General features: G+C 34.7%; 1 pseudogene; it reads right to left on the bottom strand.

Annotated features, from left to right (window-relative positions):
* LOC138148224 (cytochrome c, somatic pseudogene) overlaps positions 1–13,124 on the bottom strand; it is a 134,685-nt pseudogene extending 121,561 nt beyond the window's left edge.
* Between the last annotated feature and the right edge of the window lie 7,772 nt (positions 13,125–20,896).

The raw sequence follows: 20,896 nt of genomic DNA, 5'->3' as shown, positions 1-20,896 counted from the left end.
AGTAGGTCTTCCAGTGACATCTGGATGAACACTTCTCAAGGATGCAGCAGAGAGAATTCCTGCTGGAGGTGTAAGTTGGACCAGATGACTTCAGAAGTATTATCTAAATCTGAGAATCTCTTATTTTCTTATAAAGAAATTTCTCAGACAGAATAGCTTAGATGGGGGTAGATCTGGACACTCCTACATGCACACCTGTCTTTTCCCTTTGATAATTTAATTTAACTTTAAAAAATAAACCAGAATCTTTCAGTTGGAAGAAAGAAAAAAATACCTTTCCTGCAGAACTACATAATGAGGCTGGGGTTTTAGACACCTGACATTCTTTAAAATGACAATTTCAAGGGAGAAAATGAGTGTTGGAGAGCCTGGGACCAAATTTCAACTGTGGCTTTCTAAATTGTGCATGCAAATGGGCAATTAGCCCTGTGAGATGGATAATTGCATGCCTAAGTGAACCTCTCCACAAGTAGTTTTCAGCAGCCCGATTTTCAGGTTGGATGTACTGTAGCTCTTGTGAATTCTCTTCTTGCTGGAAGCCTCCTTTGAGTACCTCTGTCTGAGCTTAAAAAGAAGACTGCTTGTCTGTTCTAACTATTCAGGAGAAAAATCTGGGGGAGGAAAAGATTCTGAGACAGTACTCATGAAAACATATAAGTGAGGATGTATTAATTTAAATTTTAAATATGAACTCTCTTTCCCTAGGAAAAAAATTAAAAGGGAGGACATTGTATATATTAGTTCAATTTTTTTTTTAGAAATGATCTCTGGGTTTTAACTATTTTTTCTCTTCCCATCTAATTCTCAGGCCTCAGTCTCATGGACAAGTGACTTGACCAACATCATATGGTTAGTAAGAGATCATTCTAAGACACACTTTCATATCCCATTTTTTGTCATTTGCCCATCTTGCCATCAAAAGTATTGCTGGGCAGGAAGTGAGAGAGTACACTTCACAAAAAGCAACTATAATGAATCACATACAAAAACATGTAAGCATAATTAATACTGTCACCAGTCCAAGAAATAACTAAAATTGATGTTTTGGAGATACATTTTAAGTCATAGCAGTTCACATTTACAAAGCACTTAGTTTAATGAAGGGTATTATTTAAGAGAAAGCAAATATTACTGTTCAAATTTTGGAGATGAGAAAATTGAAAAGGAGATACATGAAGTGATTTGCCTTAAATAGTACATTCATTAAGTGGAATAACAAAAATTAGCACCTCATTCTTCTGCTTGCCCTTCAAATTATATTTCTTTTTGTTGTTGTTGTTGCTGTTACTCATTTTCAGTTCTTTCTGAATTTTTGTGACCCTATTAGGGGTTTTCTTGGCAAAGAAATTGTAGTGATTTGCCATTCCTTCTCCAGTTAATTTTACAGGTGAGGAAACTAAGGCAAAAAAATAGGTTAAAGGACTTGCCTATGGCACACAGCTAGCAAGTATCTGAAGTTGGATTTGAACTCACAAAGATGAGTCTTCCTGACTCCAGGGCTAGCACTCTATCCTCCCCTCCACCTGGTTGCCCTAGTTTTCCTTTACACTACAAACAAAGATGATAGATTTATGAATGTAGAGAAATGTTTCATTGCAATAAGAACTTTATCTACATTTGTACCAACTCAATTTCTGATGTGCTTTCTGAATGGGCTGTAGGATGTGAGGCACAGTAATTCAGTGTTGGTGAAACTGTAAACTAGTCTAACTATTTAGGAAAAGACTGTTGGGACAATATCAAAATAAATATTAAGCTGCATATATGCTTTAATTTTGTAATATCAGTTGTTTTTGTTGCCATTCACTTCTTTTTGAGTTATGTCTGACTCTTCATGATCCCACTTGGGTTTTCCTGGTAAAGATATTGGAGTGATTTGCTATTTCTTTCTCCAGCTCACTTTATGGATAAGGAAAATGAGGCAAACATGGTTAAGTGACTTGCACAGGGTCTTATAGCTAGTAAGTATCTGAGGCCAGATGTGAACTCAGGAAGAAATGTCTTCCTCACTAAAGCCCTGGTAGTCAATCTACTGAGTGACTTAATTGACCCTTTGTAACATCACTACCAAGCTTATTCCTCAAAGAGTTCTAGGACAAAACACAGTAACTTGCGTGCAAAGTCTTATGTTGGTAACTTTGGTTGTAGCAAAGAATTAAAAATATTTCTGCATATCAGTAGACAAATGACTCAAAATCATTATATCAATGAAATCATGCATTACTGCAGCATAAAACATGGAAAATATGATAGATTCACAGAAACAAAAAGACTTTTAAGAACATAGGCACAGGAAATGAGAACAAAATCATCAAACAAAGAAAAAAACTTTATTAAAAGAGATTAAATGATGACTTTCTGGGAGGAAGAGTGTAACGAAAGAGATACTGTCAGAAATATAGGACTCTGTTGTGGGGTTCATGAAAGAAAAATGGTAGAAATCTGTGTACTCATCAGAATGATTGTTCTGCCACATCTCATGGCCACATTCAGCATTAGTCATATACCCTGACTAATGCTTATTAATTAAAAAAAAACATTAATAGTAACTCCCATGGAAGTTCCAGAGGAAACAGTGTTTTGAAGTTAAAAATGACAATAAATTTTTCATCAGACACCAAGAATTTGAGTCCAGGATCTGCTTTTTGCTAGCTGTGTGATCTTAGGGAAGTCACAGGACTTTCCATAATTTCAGTTTCTTTATAGTTATGAAACACTTCCCTATATATTGTCTTATTGAATTGTTATAACAGCCTCATATAATATATGAGGATTATTATAATTATTTTTATTTTATAGAAGAAATTGAGGCCTAGATGCCTAAAAGTGGAACATTTGCATACCCTTTAGAGTTGTGTTCTCATGACCTTTAGAGAAGTTTGGTCTGGTGCTACTATGTATGAATCCAACAACCTTTGCATCATAATATAGGTCACTCACGATTCTCAGCATGACCCCTCCAAGACCGGATGCCTCCCACTATAGGGTTTACTCTTGCCTAGGTCCCACTTACGAAGCTCTCTGTCATTGATTGAAAAAAAAGTTTGCATTGCCAACTTTGCTGCAGGGAATTTCTTAAACTCAACATCATTTACTCTCTCTCTCTGCCACATCTGTACCTATAAAAACATACCCATCCACGGGCGGCTAGGTGACGAAAGGAATAGAGCACCAGCACTGGAGTCAGGAGGACCCAAGTTCAAATCCACCCTCAGATACTCAGATAATACAAAAAGTAGCCTTGTGACCTTGAACAAGTCACTTAACCCCAATTGCCCTGCCTTCCCCCCCTTCAAAAAAAATCCTTTAAAAGGGCGGCTAGGTGGCGCAATGAATAGAGAACTGGCCCTGGAGTCAGGAGGACCTGAGTTCAAATTCGGCCTCAGACACTTAACACACACACACACACACACACACACACACACACACAAACCCTAGCCATGTGGCCTTGGCCAAGTCACTTAACCACAATTGCCCTCCAAAAAGAAAAGAAAAAAAAAACATACCCATCCTTAAGCACTAATTCCATGTCAACTCTTTGCAGTTTGTTTCATGAACACATCAGAAATTATCTTTCTTCCTGAAATATCTAATAGTGCTGTCTATGTACTGGTCTCTGTCTCTCAATTGCTCTCTGACCATGGCTAAATCATTAAAACTCTTTGAGACTTTGTTTGCTCATTTGTAAAATGGGAATTTTGATATCTAGTGTATCTACTATAAAGAGTAGTTATAAACCTAAAGTAATATATCTGTGTAATGTATATTTTATCATTTATTTTATTTATATATCTTAGGTCAATAGACTCTAGAGTTAGAAAAATATAAATATAAGAAATCTATTTCAATCCTTCTATCCTTTTTATAGAAAAGATGTCCTCAACCCCCAAAGAAAATATCCTGTATCTTATTTGCACTGATATTATAAATATTATAAGTTTACATAATTGTTTCTTATCAAATAATGTAAATTATTGGAGGATAGTGATAATTTCCCTCAATTTCTTTATTTGTAAAACGGGGATATTTATACTTTTAGTACTTACCTGAAAGTGTTGCTGTAAGAAAAGTACTTTGCTATACTTAAAGTTCTTTTTAATTACAAAATCTCATTATTGAGATGACAAAATCATATTTTGCATTTGTTATTATGTGGACTGGGATCTGAAATTAGCATAGTTTCCTGCACATTTTAAGTACTCAATGATTGTGTGCGTGTGTGTTTTGTTTATAAAAGGGAATTCTGACCACCTGTGTTCATCCTATCTTTGACTACAAGTTGTGTATATATTTACTGATCAATCTTATTTCTGTGTGTAGTATATATTTGGTATCTTGCTACACTGATATTACTTCAGTGTGATTTCACTGCTGTCTACCCATGCTATTAAATGAAAATTTTAGCTGTTTGGAGAAACTGCTTACAACACATGTATATGTAAAGAAAATTTCCAATAGACCAGGTGAGAGTCTGTCCCCATTATAATAGTGTATCATTGTAATCACAGAATTATGGTATCAGCAACATCTTAAATGCCATATACTTTCTTGATAATCTGGGCAAACTATCTGAAGTGAAAAACCCCAGGTACAATGGTAATAAAGGATCCAAAGACCAGAAAGGGGAAGCCTATCATGATGACGCAATCTCAGTTAGCCTATTAATATAGTCTGCAAATTGATTCACTCTAATATCAAAACTGTAATTTAAGTAACTTAGAACTTTCTAACTCTAGCCTTTGGAAAGGACTTTTGTATGTTCTGTACAATTCAACAACTTTTAATTTTTGACTTTATCAAATTATATACTTGTTACCATTATGTTAATTACTCTACAGAGAGATACAAAGATTACATAGTTTTCCTGCTTTCAGACAACTAATACCATATTAAGAAAAATATGATGCATAAAACACAAATGACCACAGTACAAATTAGAAAAGTCAAGTGTTTTACTGAAGGATGGTGGATTTGTAATCAGAACACCTGAATTTCAGTCCCGACTCTACTATTACTACTTTTTGATCATGGTTAAGGCATTTTCAGAACTCTCTGGACTTCATTTCCCCCCTGTAGACAATGAGGGGGTTTGGATTAGATGATCTTTGATGTGCCTTCCAGATCGAATTCTATGATTTATGATCATATTTCTGAAGAACATGAAGTAGCAAGTATATAGTCCGATGGAGAAAGCACTGAATTCAGAATCAGATTAGCTGAATTCCAGACCCGGTTAGATCTTTCCTTATTCATGTGGCATTAAACAAATCACTTCCTTTCTCCTGATCTTAGATTTCTTGTTTATAGAATGAGGAGATTGAAATATAGGACCTCAAAGGGTCCTTCCAGATCTAAATCTACAATGATCCTCTGATAATTAAGTGCTATGTGGAATCAAAGCTAAGAAAATCATTATAGACCAAAGGATTACAAAAAACTTCATTGAAAAGATGATATTTGAGTTGGGCCTTAGAAAATAGCAAAAATATCAAATGGAGGGAAAGGACATTTCAGGGATAGTTGTAACATTAGATATATTGAAGAATACCCCCCCCCCCCAAGAAACAAACAAGTAAAAATATTGTGGGTCATTCAGTAAAATATTTGTAGAACTTTAATTAGAAGCCCTGGTCTTTGGTGTCAGATTCCAATAAAAATGCATGACATTAAATTATGCATAAGGATCCTTACAGAGCATATTGCCTCAGAAAGTCACATATTCAAATAATCCATGATCTCTTGTATTATTCTTTTATTTTGTTAAATATTTTCCAATTGTGTTTCAATCAAATTTCACAGTATTGGGATGTATTGAGGGCTGCTATGTAGAGGAAGGGCTCTTTGTTTTAAACCTTTGCAGTAGACAACCTGGGAAGAGTCACTAAAATGTCCTGTACCACAGTTTCTTCATCTTTTAAATGAGAGTATTAGCCTAGGTAGCCTTTAAAGTCCTTTTCAGCTCATCTGTTGTCTTATGAAAAATTTACATGTTCAGAATTTTAAGGTCACTGCAAAGTGTCTTACATACATTGTCTCATTTGTATAATTTGACCAAAGCAAGGGAAAGAGAAGATCAGAGACTAAAACTGGAAATAGAGTGAAGTGCTAGGGTATGTGGCATCTTTTTTATTACAAGTTTAAAGTGTTTGGATATTTCCTTGTTTTGTTTTTTTCAGAAATGAATAGAAAGAATAAGCAAAAGAAATATTGTGTTTCTCTTTTCCATTTTGCCTGAGGATTGATAGCCCTTAAACCACATGGTTTGTCTTTATCTGGAAGTTATAATTTTTTTACCCCTAATTTTTGTGTATGTTAACTGCTTTCTAAATAATTTGTAAGGTTTCTATTTAAATATTCTTCTGCATAATCACTGCCTTCACTCTATTGTGGTTTTGCCTTCCTCACTCCCATCTCCTCCCCATATTCAATATCTTTATTTAGATGTCAGATTCTTCAAGCTTTACCCGAACTCCTTATGGAACAAGTGCCTATTATGTCCCATACACCTATTTTCCTCTCTTGCGTTTCAAGTTCACTGCAAGCCTGTAAAATGGGAGCAGCCCATATACTGTTTGCAAAAGGAAATTATATTTATCTCAAGGTAGAGATGAATTGTGTAAAGACCATTGATTTGGGAGACACAAGGTCTCTGTTCTAATACCAGTTGGGATGTCCAGTAGCTATATGACTATACGCAATGATCTTAAATTCTCTGTACTTAAGTTTCTTTATCTACAAAATACAGATAATAACTGCTTAAAATGCAAGGATGCTGAAAGCAAAGTATGATGTCAACTTTTGAGCAAGAATTCTAATCTTTGTTATTTGCATGGACACCTTGGACAGTCAGGTGAAGCCTCTTCTTATGCTCAGAATAATATTTTAAATCCATAAAATAAAATACATAGGATCATACAGGAAGCATGTTATATTGAAGTACAGTTATCCACAAATATATCTTTTCAAAATTTTCATGGTCCCCAGGTAATGAATCCCTGCCTTAGCATATTATAGAATCATAAGTTCAACTTAGCTTGGTCTTCTTTGAGGGGTATTAGTTGCTTCAGGCTAATGGTCAGTTATTATTCTGGAGTAATAAATAATGACCTAGTTCAGGGATTTCACACATTCTAACTCCTCAAATCATATTTTGCAGTCTTCTTGTCCAGATTTATATGCTGTCAGAATGAACAAGTCTTTCTGGAAAGAAATGCAAATTTAGGTAAGAGTAGTAAGAAAAAAATAAATGGTATATAATTTTAAAATACAGTGTGAGTTTGAATGGAAGACTTTAATATTTCATATAGCCAAATAATGTGAAATGAGATTAAAGAAAAATGCATCAAAAGGACTAATTACTTAAGGCTTCATGAACGATCTAACATTGGGTGAAAGTATAGAAAAATGATTAGAGATTCTTAAGAAGGATGTGGTAGGAAATGGCATTTCATATGTGGATAACAATTAGTGAATACTCTTAAAAAGGAAAACTTGATGTGTGTACAAGGGTAGCAAACTGTCCAAGTTAACTGGTATATAATATGCATACACTGAAGGATTATGAGATAAGACTAGGAAGGCAGAAAGTAGCAAAATTTGGATAGGCCACAAGTGCCACTGTAATCAATTTATATTTTATGCACTATACAATAGGGAGCCACTGTAAGAAACAACATGATAGGGATAAAGCATAGAATGCAGAGTAGCAGGAAAGAAGTACTGTGAAGTTCCCCAACACAACTCCTCTGCAAAGATCTAGAAAAGGTAACAAATCAAGTCCTGATTGGCGAATAAAAAAAATCCATTTTTTTTTCATATTTTCCACTCAGGTCAAGATAGAGAAATTTTCAGAGAGGTTCATGGGTACAGGCCACAGGTTTTTTCAACAAGGTACAATGTGGAGTATTACAGCCCACAGAAACTAAAAGGGAACCTAGACAATGCACCAGGGAACAAGTTCTAGGCCACCTAGTGGAGTCCTAATCTTATGCAGAATTCAAGAACAGGTTCCAGTTGGAAAGTATTGTAATATACTACACAGTTAAATGTCACAAATTCAGGGCAGATTCAGAAGGGTGCTTGAGCTTAGAGGTGAAGTTACAGAGCAAGAGCCATTCACAGGTCTTTGTGTATTGAAAAAAGAAGCAAGTTCAGAAACAAACAGTATCTTTTTTAATCTGATTCAGGAGCAGAACACTGTCTCATTTCTAGCCTCTATTCCTGCCTCATGCCTACAACAGAACAACCAGGGCAGAAAGTACAGACCAAATGAGACCCTGTTGTTGTCTCTCAGAAAACATTGAATGTTCCAGGTGGCTTATAGTAGCTGAGTCCAATAGCAGTCTATTGGAACTCTAACTAGGGCAAAGCCATAGATGTATTGTTCAGACCTGATTCAAGTATTGACAAGCAGTCACTTATTATAAAAGATCAGAGCACTAAAAATATAAAATTATAGAAGTGATGTTTTTTCCATATAATTGGGGTATATAATAAAAAGTTTATAGATAGAATAAGGAAGAAATGGGAGGAAAGTTGTCACTTAAACTTTAGCTCTCATCTGAACTGGGCAAATGTGGGTATTGAACATACAAAATAACCTGGGTATTGAAATATGTTTCTCTCAATAGATAGAACAGAGTGAAAGGGGAAAAGGAAGGGCTAAGTTAAAAAGGAAAGTTAATTAAGGCAGAAAATATTCCTTTTTAAAGTAATAATTTATTTTCCCCAATTGCACATTAAAATAATTTCTAACTTTTTTTTAAGTTTTTAGTTCCAAAATCTATTTCTCGCCCCCTCCTCCCTGAGAAGGTAAGCAATTTGATATCGGTTATACATGTAAAATCATATAAAACATTTCTATGTTAGTCATTTTGTATAAGAAGATGAAAGAGAGACAGAGACAGAGAGGAAGGAAGTAAAGAAGGAAGGAAGGAAAGAAGGAAGGAAGGAAGGAAGGAAGGAAGGAAGGAAGGAAGGAAGGAAGGAAGGAAGGAAGGAAGGAAGGAAGGAAGGAAGGAAGGAAGGAAGAAAAAAAGAGTATGCTTCAGTTTGTATTCAGACAATATCAGTTCTTTCTCTGGAGGTAGACAGCATGCTTCATAATGACCCCTTTGGGATTGTCTTAGATCATTGTATTACTGAAAATAGATAAAACATTCAAAATTCTTTATCAAAGAATAGTTACTCTACAATATTCTCTTGGTTCTGTTGACATCATTTTGCATCAATTATGTAAGTCTCAAGGGTTTTCTGAAATCATCCTACTTGTCATTTCTTATAGCATAATAATATTCTATCACAATCAGATACTACCACTTGTTCAACTATTTTCAATTGATAGACATCTCAATTTCCAATTCTTAGCCACAACAAAAAGAGCTGCTACAAATAGAGATTTTTTATACCTCGTTGGGAATCAGTTCTAGCAGTGGTATTGCTGGATCAAAGGGTCTGAAAAGTTTTATAATGCTTTGGGAATACTTTCAAATTGCTTTTCAGAATGTTTGCCTCAGTTCACAACCCCAGCAACAGTGCATTAGTGTCCCAGTTTTCCCACACCGCTTCCAATATTTATAATTTTCTTTTGTTGTCATATTAGCCAATATGATATTTGTGAAGTGGTACCTGAGAGTTGTTTTAATTTACATTTCTCTAATCAATAATCATTTGGAGAATTTTAAAAATATGACTACAGATAACTTTGGTTTCTTTCTCTGACAAAAAAACCAAAACTACCTGTTCATAGACTTTGAACATTTATCAGTTAAGGAATGGCTTGTATTCTTATAAATTTGATTCAGTTTTCTATATATTTAGAAATGAGGTCTGTGTCAGAGATGCTTGTCACAAACAAACAAACAGTTTTCTGCTTTCTCTTCTTTTCTTCTATTTTGATTGCATTGATTTGGTTTGTGCAATTTAAAAAAAATTATATGATCAAAATTGTCTATTTTACATTTTGTAATTCTGTCTGTATCTTGTTTAGTCCAAAATTATTCCCTTATCCATATATCTGACACATAAACTAAGTAGGAATCATTCTTAAGCAAAACCAAGTAAAGAGAGTAGATTTCAAAGAACATCTTAAAAGAAAATAATAGGAAAAGAAGTAATTATTTGGCTCTAGGTAAGGAAAATTCAAGTGTCAAGAAACAGAAGCAGATTACAACAAACCTAGAACACTTATGATGAGATTAACTTTTCTATATTAGTACATGTTTCTTCTTATAAAGATGGGTTTGGAAATGTATAAAAGAAAAAATGTATAAATAAGATTGTGAAAACCAACAATAATCATAATTGTGAGTGTGAATGGAATGAATTCATCTAAAAGTGTATTTTCAGAACCTAATCTCAGGACAAAAGAAGTTTTAAAAATAAACAAAATTTCAAAGGGAAAGCAAGCAAAAGATACAAAAAAGAAATACAAATAAAACCATGTCACTAGATGGATTTACAAATAATTTTTCTCAAACCCTTAGAAAACAATTAATTGCAATATTACATAAATTGTATGGAAAAAAGAAACCCTACTAATTTCTATCTATGATACAAATGTGGTTATAACTAGCCCTCAGAACATCACAAGTGAGAAAGAACACAATAATAATATCTCTAATAATTATTTTTACTAAAATCTTAAAAATGTAATACTACAGAAAAATATTACAAAAATCATATACTTTGCCCTTTTAAAATATAAACTGGAGGCAGAAAAATTATGTGATTATATCAATAGATGCAGAAAAACTCAGAAATATAACATACCAATTCTTATTAAAAATCCTAGAAATCATAAGAATAAATGGATTTTCCTGAATGCAATTAGTAATATCTATATAAAACTAAGAAATGACATTTTATATAAAGGTTATATGATACAAACTTTTCCAATACAATCAGGGGTAAAACAAGGATGCACATTAACAAGTCATTATTCTACTTAGTGCTACATGTGTTATCTATGGCAGTAAAAAAGAAATTAGCAAAAATATACCTAAAGAGAAAAAAAAAATCATGACACTTTATATATTATGCATTGATTTTCTTAGAGAACCCTGGAAAATCAACTTTAAAAGAGGAAACAATAATTACTAAAAGTTTTTTTTTATTTTTTTGATGAAATAATATTTTGTTTGTTTTTAGCTTTTAACATTCATTTCAACAATATTTTAACTTACAAATTTTCTCCCTGTCTTTCCCCTACCCCCTCTACCCCAAATAGCTAGCCTACTGAATACACCTTCTCCCAATCTGCTCTCTTTTATATCCTCCTTCATTTTTTTTATATCCTCTAATTTTCTAGTAAGGCAAGATGGATTTCTATAAGTCAGTGCCTGTATTTCTCATTTCCCAGTTGCATGTAAAAAAAACAAAAACAAAACATTTTTTTAACATTTCTTTTTTAAAATTTTGAATTCCAGATTATTTCCCTTCCCTCCTCACCCACCTGCACTGGGAAGATAAGCAATTCAATATAGGTTGAACATGTGTAGTTACACAAAACATTTCCATAGCAGATATATTGTAAAAGACTATATTTTCTCCATTGTATCCTGCCCCCCACTTATTCTATTTTCTCCTTTGACCTGTCCCTTTTCATAAGTGTCTGCTTCTGACTACTCCCTCCTCCAATGCCCCCTTCCTTCTATCATTCTTCCCTTTTTTCCTTTCCACCTTACTTTCTTATAGTGTAAGATACCCAATTGGGTGTGTATGTTACTCCCTCCTTAAGCCAAATCCGATGAGAGTAAGATTCACTCATTCGCTCTCACTTCCCCCCTCCTCCATTGTGAAACTTTTTTCTTGCCTATTTTTAAGTGAGATAATTTACCCTGTTCTATATTTCCCTTTCTCTAGTACATTCCTCTCTCATCTCTTTATTTTATTTTCAGATATCATCCCTACATATTCAACTTACCCTGTGACATCTATCTATCTATCTATCTATCTATCTATCTATCTATCTATCTATCTATCTATCTATCTATCTATCTATCTATCTATCATGTCTGTCTATCTATTTATCTACCCACCTACCTATATATTTCTTCGAAATAACCTAATACTGAGAAAGGTCTCATGAATTATGAATGTCATCTTTCTACATAGGAATGTAAACAGTTCAACTTTAATAAGTCCCTTGTGGTTTATTTCTCTTTCCCACTTTCCTTTTCATGCTTCTCTTGTGTCTTGTATTTGAAAGACAAATTTTCTATTTCACTTGGGAATTTTCATCAAGAATGTTTGAAAGTCCTCTATTTCACTGAATATCTATATTTTTCACCTGAAGTATTATTCTCAGTTTTGCTGGGTAGTTGAATCTTGGTTTTAATCCTAACTCCTCTGACCTCCAGAATATTATATCTCAAGCCCTTTGATCCCTTAATGCAGAAGCCGCTAAATCTTGTGTTATCCTGATTGTATTTCTACAATTATTGAATTATTTCTTTCTAAATCCTTGCAATGTTGTCTCTTTGACCAGGGAACTCTGAAATTTGGCTATGATATTCCTATAAATTTTCTTTTTAGGATCTTGGTTTTTGTTTTTGCTTTTTTTGTTTTTTGTTTTTTTTGTGAGGAGGACCATTCCTTTACTAGGACTGCTGGACAACATCTGAACAGCCATTTATGATCAGAATTCTCTGGCGGATGAAAATACTTTAAATAGGGTAGATATGATACATGTTTAAAAAAAAAGGGAACCTCCAAGACCTCTCCTCCCAATAAATAAGGCAGCAGGTCACTCTGTTGGTGGCCTTCTTGAGGTAGGCTATCAAGTCTGCACGCTCCGCCTTCTTCTTGATGCCCGCGAACATCATCTTGGTGCCGGGGATGTACTTCTTGGGGTTCTCCAGGTACTCCATGAGCGTGTCCTCGCCCCAGGTGATGTTTTTGTTCTTGTTGGCGTCTGTGTAGGAGAAGCCAGGGCACTGGCCGGTCTTGCGGCCGAAGAGCCTGTGCTGGTTGGGGCCGTTCTTCTGTTTGCCCCCCTTTTCCACAATGTGGCACTGGGCGCACTTCTGCATGAAAATCTTATTGCTCTTCTCCATGTCGCCCATGGTCAGTCCAGATCGGTGGGCAGCCCTGCTCTCCATGGCCTGCTCTCCACACTAGCTCAGACTTCCGCTTCCTCTGCCCAAGGACACACCATACTTGCTACTCTAGGATCTTTTTAAAGAGGTGATCAGTGAATTGTTTTAATTTCTCTTTTGCCCTCTGTTTCTAGAACATCATGCAATTTTGCTTAATAATTTCTTGAAAGATGATATCTAGACTTTTTTTTTTATCATGGTTTTCAGGTAGAACAATAATTTTTAAATTTAAATTATCTGTCCTGGAACTATTTTCCAGATCAGTGTTTTTTCTTATTAGATATTTTACATCATCCTTTTCATTTTTTTGTTTCTGTTTTATAATTTCTTGATTTCTCATGATGCTATTAGCTTCCATTTACCCCCATTCTAATTTTGAAGGAATTATTTTCTTCACTGAGATTCTGGACCTCTTTTTCCATTTGATTAATTTTACTTTTCAAGGCATTCTTCTACTCATTGGCTTTTTGGACTTCTTTTGACATTTGAGGTAGTCTATTTTTAAGATGCTATTTTCTTCAGTATTTAGGGAGGGTTTCCTTTAGTAAGCTATTGATTTGTTTTTCATGATTTTCTTGCATCACTCTCATTTCTCTTTGCAATTTTTCCTCTATTTCTCTTACTTGATTTTTAAAATCCTTTTTGAGCTCTTCCATTGCCTGTGACCAATTCATTTTTTTTTCTTGAAGGCTTTTGATATAGCAACTTTGACTTTGAGTCAGTCCCCTGAGACCTGATCTGGCCCATTTTGTGCCCAGTGCAGCCCATGTCAGACTGTGCATTACTTCCAGCCTGCTGTAATGTACCCTTCCTGTCACCCTTACAGGCTACCTTGGACTCAAGATGTGTTGTCATTTTGTGGGTTCATCCAAAATCTTCTTCTGAAGAAATGTTTTGAAAAAAAAAGATAGCTTTTTTCAAAATTTTTGGAATTTCTTTCTCTTTTTTTTTGCTACATATTATATATAGACTTAGTTTTACTTTGCAAAGTAATATTCATTTTGATTCAACATGATATCATACAGAAATACAGAATTCCTATAGAAATCTTTTTTTTTTCCTTTTTGGAGGGCAATTAGGGTTAAGTGACTTGCCCAAAGTCATCCACTAGTAAATGTGTCAAGTGTCTGAGGCCAGATTTGAACTCAGGTCCTCCTGACTCCAGGGCTGATGCTCTATTCACTACACCACCTAGCCTCTCCTAGAAATCTTCTTTCGGGGGTGGCTAGGTGGCAGAGTGAGCAGAGTACCTTCCCTGGAGTCAGAAGAACCTGAGTTCAGATCTGGCCTCAGACACTTAACACTCCCCCCTCCAAAAAAATAGCCATGTGACCTTGGGCAAGTTACCTAACCCCAATTGCCCAATATATATATATGCTTTCAGTAATTCATGTTGCTCATTCTGTTCTTCAGAAAATTTAATTATCTATTCTTGCAGAAATTAAATTTTGGCTAACATCTATCCCTATGATAGCGAAAATATTTTAGAATGATATGGCAAATCCACATTGAATACTTCATCATTCAACTTAAGCATGTTATGAAACTGATGATGCCATATTGTATTTGTATTAATAAAGTTAACAATACTTATAATTTGTTGCAAAGTATCGCTTAAAATAGTAACTTTACCGTAGAAATTTTGCTGATGCAAGATACAATGAAAAAAATTAAAGCATCTGCAAATGTTAATACTCTTTTTTTCTTTTACAATAATCCCTTCATGTTTTCTAGTCATGAAAAGTAGACCATCTGTAAATGAGCTCACTAAATTTACCAAATTCAGCCCAACTTCATGACATTTATCGTGTAAGTTGTTGAAGATATCTATCCCCTGTGTTGTTTGCAAGAGTGTCCAAAGCAAATTACTCTGTAGCAAAGAAAATATTCTCTTATCACCTGACTGAAGTATAAAACCTGTACCAAATCGGTAGTATCAGTTGCTTCATATAAAGTGACTGAATAATAAATATTTTCCTTTTTAAGTATGGTATGTTATTCTCTTAAGTTGAAGGTTAATTCATGCTGCTGGTCAGTTAAGGTTCTCCTTGAAAGCAGAAGTTGTTTGTACTTTTAAACATTACTGCCGTCTAAGCATCCTACACCTTCAACAATGCATTTTTTTCACAATTTCTACATCACTGAATGGCTACCCCTTTTTCCTGAGCATTGAAGCCGTTTTGTAAATAGTCTTAGTGATATTATTTCCAAGTCTTATTGCTGCTTGAAATAATTGTCTTTGATTTTCCTTTTCATCTTTTAATTTCTGCAACACAAACTTTCCCAGTTCCTTCTAATTTAATATATTTGTGGTAATTATGAGTGTTATAATGCTGATGAGCATTGACTTATTTTTTAATGTTGATATTGCAGTATCACAAAGCAAGGAAATCACCTTATGTTAAGCAGAAACAAGATAATATTCCATTTCACAATCCTCATTAATATACATACATACATACATGTATATATACATATGTATATGTGTGTGTATATGTATATATATATATATATATATATATATATATAACTTCCTTTAGCATTCTCTTGGTCTTTGACATGATGGGCTATTAAGCAGACAGAATTAAAAAAATACTATTGAGATGTGCAACTACTCATAAATTCCACTTCAAACAGAAACACAGTACACTGTTTTCAAAAGCTAACAATAAGACTGGTGTACTTGACCATAATTCTTGGCAATAAATTCCTGCCAATCAGCCTCATGCAGTAGTAGTGGGAGTCAAGCAGGGGAAGTTAGAACTAAATAATGAGTATAGCAGCTGCTAAGTTTAGCCCTTACGGCATACTTATGTTTTAATTCTGCTGATCAATCTGGGAGGATTATTTCATTGAAACTTACTTTATTCTTTGGTATTTTAAAATGTTCACTTAAAAATAAAATAAAATAAATATAAAAGAAAAACAAAATGTACTAGTAAAAATAAAAGGATCTGTTGTGTAAATGTTCGATTCAGTCCAAAAGCTGTACTTAAAGATCTAGAACCCACATATGTCCTTAAGGTTGCAGATTATACCCCAGCTATAAAACATTATGGAAGAATCTAGGTATAGATTAATATCTCATAGTCCATGATAAATTCCAAATGGACATGTGATTTAGACATAGAGTATGTCATCTTATGCAAATTAGAGGATTAAGGAAAAAAAAATTACTATCAGCTGAAGCACTGATAAAGGAAAAATGCATAACAAATGGACAGTAAAATGGACAGTTTTGATTGTTTTTATTCAGTTCTATCAGTCTCTTTGTGATCCTGTGGAACACAGCACACCAATAATGTCCAAGTGGTTTTCTAAGCAATGGTATTGGAATGGTTTTCCTTTTCCTTCTCCAGTGGATTAAAGCAAACAGATGTTAACTGACTTGCCCAGGGTCGCACAAGTAGTAAGTATCTGAGACCAGATTTGAAATCAGTTCTTCCTGATTCCAATCTTCTATCCACGGAGCTACCTATTTGCCTCCACAATTTTGAATTCCATATTTTTAAATACTAGTAAACCTGATGGAAAAAAATCATTGCAGTAATTCTCTGATAAAAGAGTCATTTTTAAAAGATGTATTTGGAACTGATTTAAATCTCTAAGAATAAATTTTTCCCCAATTGATTTATGATCAGATGATAAAAATAAGAAATTTTCAGAGAAAAAAAACTAAGACATAAAAAAGTGCTCTTAGCTATAAATATTTAGATAAAGGCAAATTAAACAAACTCTGGAATTCCTCCTCATAGCCCTCAGATTGGCAAAGAATCATAAAAAAAGAAAATGATGAATGCTTCAACAAGTGTGGGAAAAGAGGTACATTAATGTAAGCTGTGAACTTGTCTAGCCATCCTGGAAAGCACTTTCAAAAAAATACTCTCCACAGAGCTGTTAAAGTGTACATGCACTTTGACCCTATTATAGTGCTACTAAATCTATATCCCAAAGAGATCAAATAAAGAAGAAATTCACATACATAGATACATATACATGCATCTATGTGTGTGAGCATATACTTACATGCATATATACATGCATACATATATACATACACATACATACAAATATGCAGTACTTATTCAGGTACCAAAGAATTAGAAACTGATGGGATTCTCAGCAACTGAAAATGGGTTATGGTATGTAACTGCAATGGGATATGGTTATGCTGTGGTAATTAATGAGGGGATTAATTTCAAAGGAACTTGAAAAAGACTTATGTGAAGTCTTGCTGTATTATGTGAATAGAAACAATGTAATAATTTATATAATTAGCAACACTATTGTAAAGACAAACAACTTTGAAAAAAATTAGCAGCACTGATTAATGCAGTGACTATCCACGGTTGAAGAGAAATCATAAAAATAAAATAACATCTCCCTCCTGATAGAAAGATAATAGAGTCAGAAAGTAGATAGAAACTTTTGGGATGCTTTTTAATATGGCCAGGAATGGGAACTTGTTTTGATTAACTATATACATGTATAAGCACATATGCATATATACACATATAAACATACACATCCATATATATATATATATATACAAACACAGACATAAACAGAGAGTCTTTGTATCTTTGTTTTTTTCCCATCAGGATGGGTCAGGAGAGGGAAAGAAAACAGATTTTCATTTTGAAAAAAATAATAATTAAGAAATTAAGAAGCATAAGGTGATAATGTATATCCTTTATCTTGGAATAAGGAAAACCTACATGCAAATACTCCTTTAAATATGTTGGTTGCAGTACCACCAGAATAAGATTGATTTTAGTGTTCCCAGTCACCTAAATCTCACTTTCCATATCAGAATGAATTGTCATACACAACAGTGAGAGGCTAAGATCAGGGTAAGCCACAAAGGACTTGACATACCTGGTGTTTGCCTCCTTTCATGACCCTTCCCCTTCTTACCTTCAGCTTTGGTAGAATTTCATATTTTTTCCATACTTCAGTACTCAAAAAATTTGCCACACTAGTCAGCCAAGTTGTGGCAAAATGTGGGGGGTATCACATTTGAAATCAGGAATGTTTGAGTCAGTATTTGAGCTCAGGCACTTACTAGGTAGGTGACCCTGGACAAGTAACTTTATCTCTTTCATACTCAGTTCCAGAATCTATAAAATGGAAATAATGACAGCATCTAATTCCCAGGATTTTTGTTGTTGATTTTCAGGGGAAAATGAGTTGATGTATGTAGAAAGCTTTATAAATCATAAAGTGAGACATATCAGCTACTATTATTTTGTAAAATTTTTGAGCAGGGAAATGATATGATCATAACAATTCAAGAGGAAAATTTACCTACGACCCATACTACCTTCCTATGCTTTTGTAAAACCAGTGCCAGAGATGCTAACCTCCTGTGTTAGTCCTACCAGAACCTATCAGTTGAATAGTGAGGCATTCATAAACTTTCAGGGATATGGTTTGTAGGTACTTTATTCATTGTATTAATAAAACAAGCATTTTTTTTTTAATAAAATGATGATCATTTGGCCATCTTTCTTAAATCAAAGACCCCTCATGGTGATGTACTCACAATTTATATACCCTTCGGAGAGCAGGGTGTGATAGTAATGGCAATTAAAGATTCCCCTGTATTGGCTTGGTTTTCAAATTGATTGTGTTAAAACCCAGAGCTTGTTAATCCCACCTGTGGGATGGACTTTTTGATGTGAAAAGAAAGTCCTGAACTGGGAGGAGCTGGTGACATAGATTTGGAGAGATAAGAGAGAGGCAGAAGATCTTTTTGGAAGCAGCACCTCATGGGGAGAGAGAGAGACTAAGAGAATTGCTGGTGGCCGCTTTGAATTGCCCTGGACTTTTGAGACCTGCCCCCTGAGCTGCCAAGGACTGAGGAGACATGGCTGTTTTGCTGGTACTTTGTCTGTCTGTTTTGATGGTGTTTTGCCAGATTTGTCCACTGGTGAAAGACAGTCCTTTTGTTGAAGAAGTCCTGGAACCTGGCTGTTCGCTAAGAAGCCCTGAGACTGTCCTGCAGACAGAGAGTGAATACTGTCCACTGGTGAGGGACAGTGCTGTTGTTGCAGGGGTCTGGAGACTGTCCTGCAGACAGAATGAATACTGTCCACTGGTGAAGGACAGTGCTGTTGTTGCAGGGGTCTGGGAGCCTTTCTGTTGGTTCAGAAGCCCTGAAGAAGGATTTTCTCATTGTATGTTTACAGAAATCCTGGGAGAGGTCTTTGCTAATGTGTTCAGGGGCTCTAGGACTGTTCTACAGACAGAGGATGAATTCATGAAGGGACTGGCAATGTATCTTATGGCCTTGCTAAGCCTTGTCTCCCCAGGAACTAAGATTGCTGAGAACTTGCCTCCTGTCAAGATGAAGAAAAGACCTCCATTTGGGTATTAAGTGCTGTGTTTAAACTTGATGTAACTCTGGGATAGATTCAATTGTGATCCAGGGGTGGGGAACTTTTGACCTTATTGTGCTCTGTGATTGACAAATGAAGGTACTTTACTTATGTTTGGAAACTAATCTCCATTTGAGAAGAGGGGTTTTGTGGTGGACCAAATGAAGGTATAGCCTAGGGGTGGAGAAGTATTTAGAACAGGGACTTTGTAATTGATTGAATGATTGGAAGGTCCTGGGGTGGGGTAGTACTTGGAGATTATTTAATCACACTTAGTAAATGCTGTATTTTGAATGATGTCATGTTTTGATCTTCTCTGTTCTTGGTTTGTCACTAAATAAAATAGAGAGCACCTATGCTGGTATTTTGAACCTGGGAAGTTGCCTTCTTTTGGCATTACATTACACAGGGTTTCTCAGTGTGGCAATAAACTCTGACTGATTAATAATTAATGAGAAAAATGAATATTATAATGAGAGTCTGGGAAGTATTAAAATGAGGGTCTTCAGGTACTTGACTTGGATCATCCAAATATTGGCCAAAGAGAATTAGCAATTTCCATTTCACCTGCATGACAAAAGGGAAAATCAACACTTCCCAAGATCTCTCTGAGTAAACACAATGAGCATGAAACCTCCTGTTAGTCCAAATTTAGAATTTCGCTTACTGTCTCATTAGATCTTGGCCTGGGTAAATTTTTGAGAAAGATTTATACACTGGTTGATGTCTGGATGAGGAAGTAGAAAGGGGGAAAGTCCTTGGACCTTATACAATAATTAGTTATTACGTGTGAGAGAAATAATCATTTATCTCAATAGAAACTGTCCTTTCTGCTGAGAAAACCTGTCATGTTCTCTATAGATGTACTGTATTTACCTTAAAGTCTAAGGTTAATTTGTAATCTCTACAATATTATCTAAACATTTATACTCAGGATAATCCCTAGAAGTAGTTGGTGAATATGATGTATTCCTTCTTTTAAAATAATAAGAGTGAGGCTTATACAAGGGAAGTGGCATGCAAGATAACAAAAAGCTGAACCTCACAGTTCAGCTTGCTAGGTGATATTCTGGGCAGATGTCTGGATATAGGACAAAATGCCCTAGAGTTGAAACCCAGATTGCTACTTAGCATCTTCTTTACTGTTTTGTTGTGAATATCCAATGAGGTAATAATTGTAATGTGTTTATCACAGTGCTTGGCACATAGTAAATGTTATATAACTGCTGCTTATTATTATACTAGCTAGTATTATTACTTAATAACTGTAGCATTAGGTATGAGAATTCTCCTTTCTGTACCTTGAATTCCCTATCTACAAAATGAGGAATGACACTAGGTGTGTTATGAAGTTCCTTCTTACTATATATCTCATGATGTCAAGTCCCTTGTTTCATCTTTCTCCCTCATTTCATCACC

Source organism: Petaurus breviceps, unplaced genomic scaffold, assembly GCF_028583685.1.
Source record: "Petaurus breviceps papuanus isolate PSGF00001 unplaced genomic scaffold, PetGlider_PUasm1.0 90823, whole genome shotgun sequence".
In the NCBI taxonomy this organism is placed as follows: Eukaryota; Metazoa; Chordata; class Mammalia; order Diprotodontia; family Petauridae; genus Petaurus; species Petaurus breviceps.
The sequence above is the reverse complement of the archived record's forward strand: the minus strand, read 5'-3'. Positions and strand labels throughout refer to the sequence as shown.